Source organism: Berghia stephanieae, chromosome 9, assembly GCF_034508935.2.
Source record: "Berghia stephanieae isolate SIO BIC M18660-M18661 chromosome 9, UCSD_Bste_1.3, whole genome shotgun sequence".
In the NCBI taxonomy this organism is placed as follows: Eukaryota; Metazoa; Mollusca; class Gastropoda; order Nudibranchia; family Aeolidiidae; genus Berghia; species Berghia stephanieae.
The window spans coordinates 15,539,458-15,552,245 of record NC_088368.1 but is presented as its reverse complement, the minus strand read 5'-3'; positions in this window follow the sequence as shown (position 1 = coordinate 15,552,245).

The following is a 12,788-nucleotide window of genomic DNA, read 5'->3' as shown; positions in this document are numbered from 1 at the left end:
GAATTTTATAAATTTAATGTGTTCTCTCGTGTTTACGTTTTGTCTGATCTGGCGTGTAGAGTAGTCTTGCAGTCAGCAGTATGTGGTAAGTCTTCGTAGTTCGTAGGAAACGGAGATCGCCACACTATCTCTCTTTCTCTCTCTCTCTAGAGGTCATCCCATAGATCCAGGAGACAAGCAATTGTCAACTTTCACCCATCAATGCATGGCAGTCTTCCACTCTTATTGAGAGGTTTAATGCTGTCAAACCACAGAAACGACATATGCTCTGTTGAAGATGATATTGTATGGGGTATCGGAGTTTTGCCGTTGCGAGACGAACTATTAAAGCAGTCAAAAAGCTTGTTACATTTTTCTACAAACTGTGCAGTTGCCATCACTTCTGGTGGGAGATCGCCGTAGTGGACCATGGTGGTTATTCCTGAAGCAGCTGAGTGTCTGAAGACTTGCACTGCAAGTTTAACGCTTAGATTTGCAAATGGCGGCGTAGTAATGTGCCTCTTGGTTAATTTTGGTGCCATTCTTATTGGAAATCTTAAATCTTTCTCGAAGAACATCTGGATATGATTCCATGAAATTATTTTGCCGTCCATTGCAAATCCACTCTTTTTTTTTAGGTTACTAGTAAAAAGCCCGCAATTTTGAGGGGAAAGAACTATTTTCATTCGATACTGTACTCACCATGATTTAAAACCCTCGGACTGCTTTGCATGCACTACCTTTCAATACTTCACAAATCAAAATGGCGGCCGAAAATCAAAACAATGGTCAAATTAGGAAATTTTAAACTTTCACAAATCTATCAATGTTTGTTCTAGAGTTTTTAAAATGCTTCTATATGATGACAAATTGAATAAATAAACGCCTGACAATAGATCAACGGTGAACATACAAATTGAAAGAATACTGGGGATGTAGGAGCTTTCGGAATGTCTCCCCTTTACTTAACATATGGAAAAAACAAACACCCTAGCACCTTTAACCCTAATAGAAAAAAGACCCTCGGACTGCTTTGCACTACCTTTCAATACTTCACAAATCAAAATGGCGGCTGAAAATCAAAACAATAGTCAAACTCCATCTGTCAACTTTTGGTTGTTCTTCCTGTCGTAAAAACGCCAAACTGACAACTTTTTACAGTGACGAAATTGGTTGTTTTTGAGAGTGTTAGTGTCGTCGGTACTATTTTATGATATCTGTGTGAGTCAACGAACTTTCAAACTGACTTTAAATTATAAAAGGAAATCAAGTTATCTGTTTATATATCTGTAAAAAATACATTTCTAATTTTCAAATCTTTCAGTAGAGTTGTCCGCCGTATAATTTTTTTATTGACTCAAATAAGCACAATGTTCTCCACAAGACTATATTTTTTAAAGAAAGTATTTCTAATACTTTTCATCAAATGTTGGGGATCAAACATAACAAATAACTTTTCATCATTGATGAGGAAATATGGCCTGTTCCTATTTATACCTAATTTCGTAACAACCGCTTGGTTGTTGGTGCCTTGATTCCAGATCAACTCTTTGGGAATCAAACCTAAATCTCTAATCCTGATGTGGAATCTTCTTAAAAATATTCTAGTCCGTTTCAAAATTCATGATCTTACTCTTTGGCTAGTATCTTTAAAACCGTCTGATAAATTTCGTTGTGATTTGACGTGATGGTTAAGATTGCACTAGACCTTACCAATTAGTTTTTGCTCATTGGAAAAAACACCTGGCTCAGAAGTTATAGATAGAACGAAGATGACGTCATTCAGGCCTTTGTTATTGTTTTTTGCCATCCATATTTGTGAGTAATTATCACTTAACTGTATTGACCAGACTATAAACGTTTAAGTTACACGTCGTTTTGTGTGTTGGTCCGTTATACTCCGGATGGCAATGTTGTGAGCTTCTTAGCCAAGCGCATACTTTCTATAGTTGTTTCAATATACATAAACACACATTTCGATCTGTTTCTCTCAAACCGTGTTGTGCATTGTCACGGATCTTTGCAGTCTTAGAATTTACTTGGCCCAATGTATCCTGAATATAAATAATGCTTTTTTATTGTTTCACACACTTACTAATTGATGTTTCACTGTGTTTTCATTTTTACCACCAAGAGCATTAGACTATTACAGTAGCACACACAACATAACTTTATGTGGACAGTCGCGTTTACACACAGTAGAATTCTTGGCCCTTCACCTCAATTTCCACACAAAACAAACCAACTTATACCATTCCCATCCCGGATTTACTGACACACTATTGTGAAGAGGGTGCGAATTTAATCTGCATAACGGGATCATTGAATTTTGTGAGACGAATATCTCTCATTGACGCCCGTATTTTCCATGATTAGCATGCGTGAAGTGTTTTAATATGTCGTTGAACGACCAACACATTGTTTGAAAAATATAAATGGTATGCGCTCTCACAACAATGCCATCCACCAACACACACAACTATGTGTAACTTGAACGTTTATAGTCTGGTTTTATTACAGTAGTGAAAATAACTCATAAAGACGGATGGCTAAAAACATTAACAAAGACCTGAGTGGGATCAACTTCGTTCTGTCTATTCGGTAAAAATACTATTTTATGATTCAAAGCAACTTCCTGAATTTTTATAGATCGTTAATGCGGTTTGAGAGAAACAGATCAAGGTTACATATAAATACATTTATGAGTTGGCTGCCACTGACTCAAACTCACTCAGCCATAAAAGCATAAAAGCAGTCATACGAACCGACAAGCTAACTGTTGTACTCTTGAAATACATGTATGTAAAAATGTGGTCAGAAAATTCGGCCTTTAAATATCGATCGATTTCAATGACCCCTGTATTAGCAAAAACTATCAAATCTGGGACCTCGCAAGGTTTTCCTCAAAAGTCCCAGTTTTGAGAGAGTATGTGGAATAGGGTTACAATTACCTGGTTGTTAGTCTGGTCGTGTGTTTGTTGAATTTTAAACCAGGTTTCGTAGCTCTCAAATCCCTGGGTGCCAGTCTGTCTATATGTTTTTGTTAATTTTAAACCAGGTTTCTGAGATCTCAGTCTGTTTGTGGGTTCTTTAATCATTTGTAACTCTCACATAGAGTTACATCTCACAGTGAGATTTGAACCAGGGACCATAGCATTGTACTGTGTGTTTGATGGAATGTCTGACTGTGTTTCTACTCTAGATTGCATCCATTCAATAGTATCGTGTTACAGTTACATGGCGTCCTGTTGTATGAAAGTGTGAACTAACATTCCCTTTCTCTCTCTCTCTCTCTCTCTCTCTCTCTCTCTCTCTCTCTCTCTCTCTCTCTCTCTCTCTCTCTCTCTCTCTTCTCTTCTTTCTTTCTCTCTCTCTTTCTTTCTTCTTTCTTTCTCTCTCTCTCTCTCTCTCTCTCTCTCTCTCTCTCTCTCTCTATCTACCTATCTATCTATCTATCTATCTATCTATTTACCTATTCATATATCTATCTGCTTGTTGGGTTATGCACTATTTTATATATTTTTTGTTGTGAAAGGGATAATATAAGATGTGAGCGAATACTAGCACATATATATTCTTTTTTTTTTGTAGTTGTTTTTTTTTTGTTGTAATCTTTTGATTTGTATTGTCTCAAATGTATGACATTATTGTTAATCTAAATACTGGAATTACTGAATAATGATTTTTGTTTATGAGTATTGCTTGTTCGCATGAATTTGTGAATGTGTTCAATGTATTTGATTTATTTCATGAGCATTGTTAATATGAATATTAATCTATGAAAGTTGTATATATTGTAAGATATTCAAAACCCCGCCCCTTACGTCATTAATATTTGATGCTGGAATTGCCTTGCTGATTATTCTCTCTCTCTCTCTCTCTCTCTCTCTCTCTCTCTCTCTCTCTCTCTCTATCTATCTATCTATCTATCTATCTATCTATCTATCTACCTATCTATCTCATTTATTTCTTCATTTACCTATCTGTCCATTCCTCTTCCTGTCTCTCTGACTCATACTTACATTCCTAAGACACTATTTGGTTCTGATGTTATCTTCTTTGTGGTACATCCCTGTGCGCTCATTGGTGAGAAATGTATTGAATTTGAATATTCATGTTTGGTAAACGCTAACGGCATATCCGTCTTTTATGTATTTGTATATTTGTGAGTAGAATGTGTTTATCATTTCCCCTCATTCCCCATCTCACCCCTTTGTAAGTTGCAGCGATTGGTGGAGAGCGAAGTTACCTTATATGGACATAGTCATCCCGTTTGGGTGGAAAGCTTGGTTTTTTATAGAATTTTATGTGTTTAAAGTTAGCAGCTCTTTCAACATTTCCATATATGGAAACTAGTTTAGCTAAAATTCCACCAGGGCTCTCCAGCTACATACTCTTTTAGGCCTTTATAAAGTGCAACTTCACTCTTGCTTTTTCTTTATTAAACGATATATTATTTTAGTGTAACTTAAGTTACTTTTCATATTTATTCCTTAGTTTATCTCTGTGTTTTTAATTCCTCTTTTTCAGGGTGAGTTGCTGTTAGAATATTTCTTATACTAGATTTATAATGTTATGATTTCAGAGATCATTAATAATAATAATAATAATAATAATAATAATAATAATAATAATAATAATAATAATAATAATAATAATAATAATAATAATAATAATAAGACTGGAATTATGTTATATTATATGATGATTTTGATATTTGACGTTTTGTCGTACATGCTATTGAAAATGCTAACATTGTGAGTACGTTGGTTAGTCTTATCTTAGAAAGTATTGTATTGCCGCTGGATGGTAACCAATTCCTTGTCTCTGGGCGATATATGTTTTACGGGAGATAATTACATTGAATTGTCTTTATGGTGATGGGGAAGAAACGTTGGTTGTTTTGGGGCGGATCGGGGCCGTATATTTGCGTAAAAGACGTATAATAATAAGAATGTTGAAAACTTATATCGCGCTATAACTCCGAGACACCAGACTCTTAGCGCTTAAATTACAAATTACTTTGGCTGAAACATAATCACTCACACACAAAGGAACACACACACACACACACACACACACACACACACACCAAAACACAAACCAAACCTATCTTTCTTTTCATACCATCTACTAAAATCGAAACAGATATGTTTTAAGCGAACGTTTAAAAATAGACAAAGATTCTTTTTCACGAATGCTCTACAGTAAGGCGTTCCAAATAGAGAGTCCGAAATGAGAAAAGGATCTCATTCCAGCATTTTTCCGAATTCGAGGGACAACTAGTTTTGTGGAATCACTGGCCGAACGTAAGGGGCGGGGTTTTGAATATCTTTCCGAAAGGTAGGAAGGGGCAGTACCTTCAAGACAACGATAAACTAAAACACAAGCTTTGAATTTAATCCTTTTCTCAACAGGCAGCCAATGCAGGTCATGAAGCAGAGATCCGGCAGAGTCGCACCTACGCTTCATGAATACTAGTCTGGCAGCGCTGTTTTGAACAATCTGAAGATGTTTCAGATTGTATTGCGAAACGCCAAACAACAGAGCATTGCAATAATCCAATTTCGATAGTACGAGGGACACAACGAGGTGCTTGGTCACATCCTCAGATATGAACCGTCTAATGGAAGCAATCTTTTTTAGGTGGAAAAAGAGTGATCTAACCAAATTATTAACCTGATGCTCCATCGACAGTCCAGAGTCTAAGAATGTGCCAAGGTTTTTCACTTTGTCAACAATTTGAATGGAGGCATCCTCCAACTTCAAATCTGTTTCACTTTTCCACTTCCTATTCCCCACATACAGCACCTCCGTCTTATCATCATTCAGTTTCAGTCTGTTCTCATTCATCCATTTCTTACACTTTGATACAATCTTACTATCGCTGTACTTTGTAATTTCTGTATTGAAACGCATACAATTGCGTATCATCACTATTGGTGGTAAGACAGACGAAACTTCTGATATTTAGACAAGGCCAACGTACAGAACAAAACGAACGTCCAAGTACTGAACCGGACCACAATCAAGAAGATTCTCAGATCTATATTCATCCACCATAAAATCTGTTTACGATTAACAATATGACCTAAACCAATCAAGCGCTGCACCAGACACGCCATAAGTAATTTCAAGACGTTTGAGGAGAAGATTGTGATCAATAGTATCAAAAGCAGACGATAGGTCAAGCAAATTCAGCAAAGAACATGAACCATTGTCTATAACCGAGAGGAGATCATTAACAACCCTAACAAATGCGTTTTCCGTCGAATGATGTTGTCTATAAGCAGACTGAAAGTTTTCTTCAAGACAATTATTTTTAAGATGAGACAGCATTTGTTTCAAAACAAGCTTTTCTAAGATCTTAGAGAGAAAAGGAAGACTAGAGACAGGGCGATAGTTTTTAAAGTTCTCTTTATCTAGATCAGGTTTTTTCAAAAGGGGTTTGACATGAGCAACTTTGTAAATCTCTGGTACAGCACCTGACTGCAACGAATTATTAACAATACATGTAAATGGTGTTAAAATTACATCAATGCACTTTTTTAGAATGACAGTATTTACGGGATCTAAATCACAACTTTTAGTTGGAGACGACGTAATGCAATCACGTAGGTCAGCTTCAGTAATCTTTGAAAAATGTGTTAATAAACCACCATGACACTTGTCAAATGTTGTATGGATCGATTCAGACGAGAGTTCTTTCCTGATGGTATCCGTTTTTTTTTTAAATATTGACCAAAGCGAGTTGGTAGATCTGCACGATCAATTAGAGATGGGAGAGTTGATTGCGTCTGTTGTCCCAGCAGTTCCTTGGTCAAGGCAAAGAATTGTCTCGAACGTCCCATGTTTTTCAGGCTGTCTTCATAGAACTTCTTTTTGGCCCTGAAATTGACGGCTTTCGCATCATTTCTAGTCGCGATGTACCGCTTCTTATCGACCGCATCTCTGGACTTGAGCCATTTTCTTTCTGCCCGCCTCCTGGCTAATCCATTCAATTTTATTTCGGTAATTTACCAGGGTGGGTGCTTGACGCCTCACTTTTACTGCTCTAGTTTTTAAGGGAGCATGCTTGTCCACCGTACCAACAATTGAATCGTGGAGACCATTCGCATCATGTTTATTTTTAACGTTATGGTCAAGGTTTTGTTTTAAAATGTTCATGTTTATATTCTCCATATTACGAGATGTTATCATCTTTTTACTTCGTGCTTCATCGGAAATAAAACGCAAAACACAATGAAATGATGGTCAGAGATTAATTTATCAATATTTGAGACAGGTGAAGAGAGAGAATGTTCAATGTCTGTAATGACATGATCTATTGTGTGGCCATGGTTGTTTGTAGGGCCGCTTACAAGTTGAATATAGTTGTTTGTGTCAATAAGCTCCCGAAATACTTTCGATTCATTTTTGTTTCCGAAATAATCTGGCATAACCTTCGATGGATCTCTAGCTTCATCATGTAATCAGGCCTGACTCGTCATTACGTGGGAGATCGCTGATGACGTCGTCTCTAATACGACAGTAGTCATGTTAAACCGCTGACATACCTACGTTGAATGCCATGTACTTACAAGTTACTCGTTGACTCTGGAGGTTTAATTGATGATTGCAATAAATATCAGAGTGAGTTACATATTGGTGACTCACGTTGTTGTCTTTAATAGAGTTAGGTTTAGCGTTAGGTCTTTATTGATTTTTTTTTTTTGGTGAATTGATATTCTGGTATCATAATATGATTATATTGGTGAATACTAAACGCTTATGTATGAACATAATATGATGTTATGATGTTATTGTCTTAATGAACTGGATATAGGATATTGTTCGTTGTCATTGTTGTTTATCATTATATACATTTATACATCTTTTGTATTGATGGTATTGGTAATAATCATTGTAATTGTTGGTGATGAGTTGAGAGAGGAATGTTGTTTGTTCTGGGGCGGCTCGGGGCCGTATATATTTGATGCGTAATTAGACCCATCTGACATAACCTTTGGTTGCTTTCTGGTCTCATCAGATGATGATGATGATTATGATATGATGATGATGACGATGATGATGATGATGTGATGTTGATGATGATGATGATGATGATGATGATAATGAAGATGATGATGATGATGGTGATGATGATGATGATGATGATGATGTGACGCGGACAGTGTCGATGGTGACGACGACAGACGGTATAATGTTATGAGTCGTGATTGCTGTCGTGTGACGAATGGTTGTTGGCAATAACCTATAGTGTGTGTGTGTGTGTGTGTGTGTGTGTGTGTGTGTGTGTGACTGTGTAGCGCATGTAGTGTAATTGTTGTCGTTATTGCTGTTATCGTCATTGCATGTTGATCATTGTTTGAGCAAATAATAAGACTCTTGCTTTTGCTTTATTATTATTTTAGTGTAACTTAAGTTACTTTTCTTATATATTCCTTAGTTTATCTCTGTCTTTTTAAATTTCTCTTTTTCAAGAGTCAACAACGATCCAACTGGGAGCCGGGACGTGTCTTGATCGAATACCCCTAGACAGATAGAGGCCACGTTTACTTAGTACCTTCAACCACACCTACTCCTACTGCTCTCTCGAATTTTCCACTTCCAAAACTTAACATCTTATTTCTTCAATTGATTTTGCGCCAATTCCTCTGCGCGAACAATCAGTTATACAACAATTCCATTCCTACTACATATGCCAAGATGAGGGTCATTTAAATCGCTCGATATTTGAAAAACGAGTTTTCTGACCACATTTTTAAATACGTGTATTTCAAGAGTACGAAAGTTTGCAGCTGGTAGGTTCGTATGACTGCTTTTATGCTTTTATGGTTGAGTGAGTTTGAGTCAATGGCATCTACCTTGGACTTCATATACGCCAAACAACAGATGTCACTGCAGCCAACTCATTAATATATTTATATGGTCCTTGATATGTTTTTGGGCCAAACTTTTTTCTATAATTTATGTTTTCTTGGCAGGTAGACATTGTAGAGCCTCGAGCGAGAATTTTAAGCTTTTTTAAAATGAATAAATGATAGTCTTAATTACTGTATACTTACGATGATATTTAAAGTAAAGCCTTTATTTGATTCATTTGAGCTGTATATCAAACTGTAGTGCATCATAAAAATGTTCTGTTAGTGGTAAGATCGGGTGGCCGGTAGGGGATCGGGCTTTGGGCGGTAGGGAAACGATGGAAAAGAATGTGGTCGGTAGGGGAAAGCAAATATCACATATTTAACACCACTAGAACATGGATAATATTTCTTGCCCGGGAAAAGTCAGTTGACAACCCAAACCTATCACCATGTCTTAAGATTTTGCGACATTGATTTTTGAAAATGGTATTATTTATGGTGCTTGCTTTGGACAGATTATTTCCCTTTTTCTCGTAAGGCGTGACAAGGCTCTTGGCAGACGGTAGGGGACGGAACAACTCTACATGCTTTTTTTTCCCCGAGTACGGCATTTAACTGGTTAAGTTCATTCACCCTTACACAGCGACTTTGGGTATAGGATTCAGTAGTCTGATGTCACGCCGCCAGGCAACGGCGGCCATCTTGGTTCTATACAAAGCAAATCATTACTTTTTATTCTTCATGCTGGCTAGAACTTTTCATATGCCTTTTGATCAAAATGTGTAAAAGTCAAAACATGATCAAATTTATGTGTTTTTTTTTCCTCTGGATACGCTTGTTATGCTCGCCGGAGAAATATTTCATACGGGCGTCCGCCATTGTTCCTATAGTTTAGAGCCAGTGTTGCTAAGTTACCATGCGTCATTAGGAAGGAAGTGACGGTAGAACTATTGAATCCTATTACAAAATATGACGTATTGCACGAGAGGCGACCAAAAGAGATTCTATTTGTAGAAGGCCCTGCACCAGGGCGAACGCTGCCATACACAAAAATGAAATGAAAAACGAGAACGTTGTTGTTGTTAAAGATGAGGCCGATGTTTAATAGACAATAGACGATTGAAGAAAACGATGCAGTTGGATAACAGGACAATGGTAGAAAAGTACGTGTAGTAGAAGTTTACTGCATTATTACAGCAGTATGTACATGCCCGTATGTCAACATAGCAATACGCATGCGTCTCTCTTATCAACTGAGGAAATGATATATCGTTTGGTTAATAATAACAATGATAACAACAACAGCAATAATAATAATAATAATAATAATAATATAATAATAATAATAATAATAATAATAATAATAAATAATAATAATAATAATAATAACAATAAATAATAACAATAATAATAATAACAATAATAATAATAATAATAATAATAATAATAATAATAATAATAATAATAATAATAATAATAATAATAATATCAATACTGGTAAAATGAATTAAGGATGAGAATAATAAAAATAAAAATAACAAAAACAACAACAACAACAACAATAATAATAATAATAATAATAATAATAATAATAATAATAATAATAATAATAATAATAATAAATATAATAATATAATATAATATTAATAATAATAATAATAATAATAATATAATAATAATAATAATAAAATAATAATAGTAGTAGCAGTAGTAGTTAGTATATAGTAGTAGTAGTAGTAGTAGTAGTAGTAGTAGTAGTAGTATAGTAGTAGTATAGTAGTAGTAGTAGTAGTGTAGTAGTAGTAGTAGTAGTAGTAGTAGTAGTAGTAGTAGTAGTAGTAGTAGTAGTAGTAGTAGTAGTAGTAGTAGTAGTAGTAGTAGTAGTAGTAGTAGTAGTAGTGTAGTAGTAGTAGTAGTAGTAGTAGTAGTAGTAGTAGTAGTAGTAGTAGTAGTAGTAGTAGTAGTAGTAGTAGTAGTAGTAGTAGTAGTAGTAGTAGTAGTAGTAGTAGTAGTAGTAGTAGTAGTAGTAGTAGTAGTAGTAGTAGTAGTAGTAGTAGTAGAAGTAGTAGTAGTAGTAATAGTAGTAGTAGTGGTAGTGGTAGTAGTAGAACCCTCTTCCAAGGATTCAACTATGCGCCGAGCCTGGCTCGAACCCAGGCCCTTCCGATCCGAAAGCAGCTGTCATACCACTAGACCACATAACCGTACAAACGTGATTTTAAAGTTAAAATGACCAGAAATGTAAGATGCATTTTTCACATTAAGGAACAATATTGTATTTATATGTCCACTTGGAAACATAAACGTAAACCAAGCTTCATCATTATGACTTTAACTTCCAATTTGTAGCCTCTAAAACACCCCATCATAATACTCAATAAAGTTTTGAGACGATGGGTGACATATGTGGAACATTGTTATTTGAACCCACATACGATCAGATAATGGTCTGACATTGTTTCACTCAATGCCGTATTGTTATTACTTGCAGTTTATGCAATGTAATGAAAACCGGCGACTCGATTCTGTTCAAAGTTAAATTAAACAGCGTATCCCATGATGCATAGCGTTAGTTTTGGAGATAATAGTTTTTTCCTCCTCACTAAATTGTATAGATGATGTGTGCTTGGCTAAGAAACTCACAACATTGTCATCCGGAAATATAACGGACCAACACACAGATCTATGTGTAACCTTGTACGTTTATGGTCTGGTTAATACAGTTTAGTGAGAATTACTCATAGAAGTGGATGGAGAAAAAAAAATAACAAAGACCTGCGTGATGTCAAGTTCGTTATATCTATTACATCTCGGCCTTGTTAGTTAATTGTCTAATACTATCAAAGCTAGATTATTGCAATTCCCTCCTCTCTTCTATAGATAGTATGCGCTTGGCTAAGAAGCTCATAACATTGCCATCCGGAAGTATAACGGACCAACACACAAAACTGTGTGTATCCATGAACGTTTATAGTCGGGTTAATACAGTTCAGTGAGCATTACTCATAAACGCGGATGGCAAAAAACAATAACAAAGACCCGAGTGACGTCATCTTCGAACTATCTATAAATAAAGACAAAATAGAATCCCCTCAGGTAACCTGGAACGATGCTGCCAGGCTTATTTAAAGAAATGGGAGAAATCAATGTGCATCGGATTTGTTGAGAGAACAATAATAGTAATAATAATAATAATAGTAATAGTAATAATAACTTACTTAGATGCCTTTCGCGTCTCGACCGAAAGATCGGGTCGCCTTGGCTGTTTCCAGTATTTCCTGTGTGAGGTGTCTCCAATATTGCCGGTCCTCTGCTAGGGTTCTCAGATTTTCAAGGTCCCCTGCCGTTATGAGACTAATGCTTTGTCCAAGTGTTGTGAGGTTTTTGTTTAGGATCACGGGGAGTGTTGTGATCGGTCTTCCTCTGAAAAGGTTCCCGTGTTTTTGGAAGTATCCCGACATGGCTTGGTTTGCTGGTATGTTTTTGTCCCTGCGTAGTATGTGACCGAAAAGTTGCCATCGTTGTTGTAAAATGTCAAGGGAGATTGGTCTTTCTTTTGTGATCTTATAGAGTGATTCATTTGAGATCTTTTGGGGTATTTGATGTCCAGTACCCTTCTTAGCTGTGTGCGATGGAAGGCATCCAGATGTAATAATAATAATAATAATAATAATAATAATAATAATAATAATAATAATAATAATAATAATAATAATAATAATAATAATAATAATAATAATAATAATAATAATAATAATAATAATAATAATAATAATAATAGTCATCATCATCATCATCGTTATAATCACAATAAAGTTTAAACTTACCTTTCGTCAGCACAACATCATAACTGAATACAATGTCCTGTTCATCAATGTTACGTTTCAATCATATGCATACATCTAAAGCCCCCCATAGACGCTGACATCTGATCGCGGTACG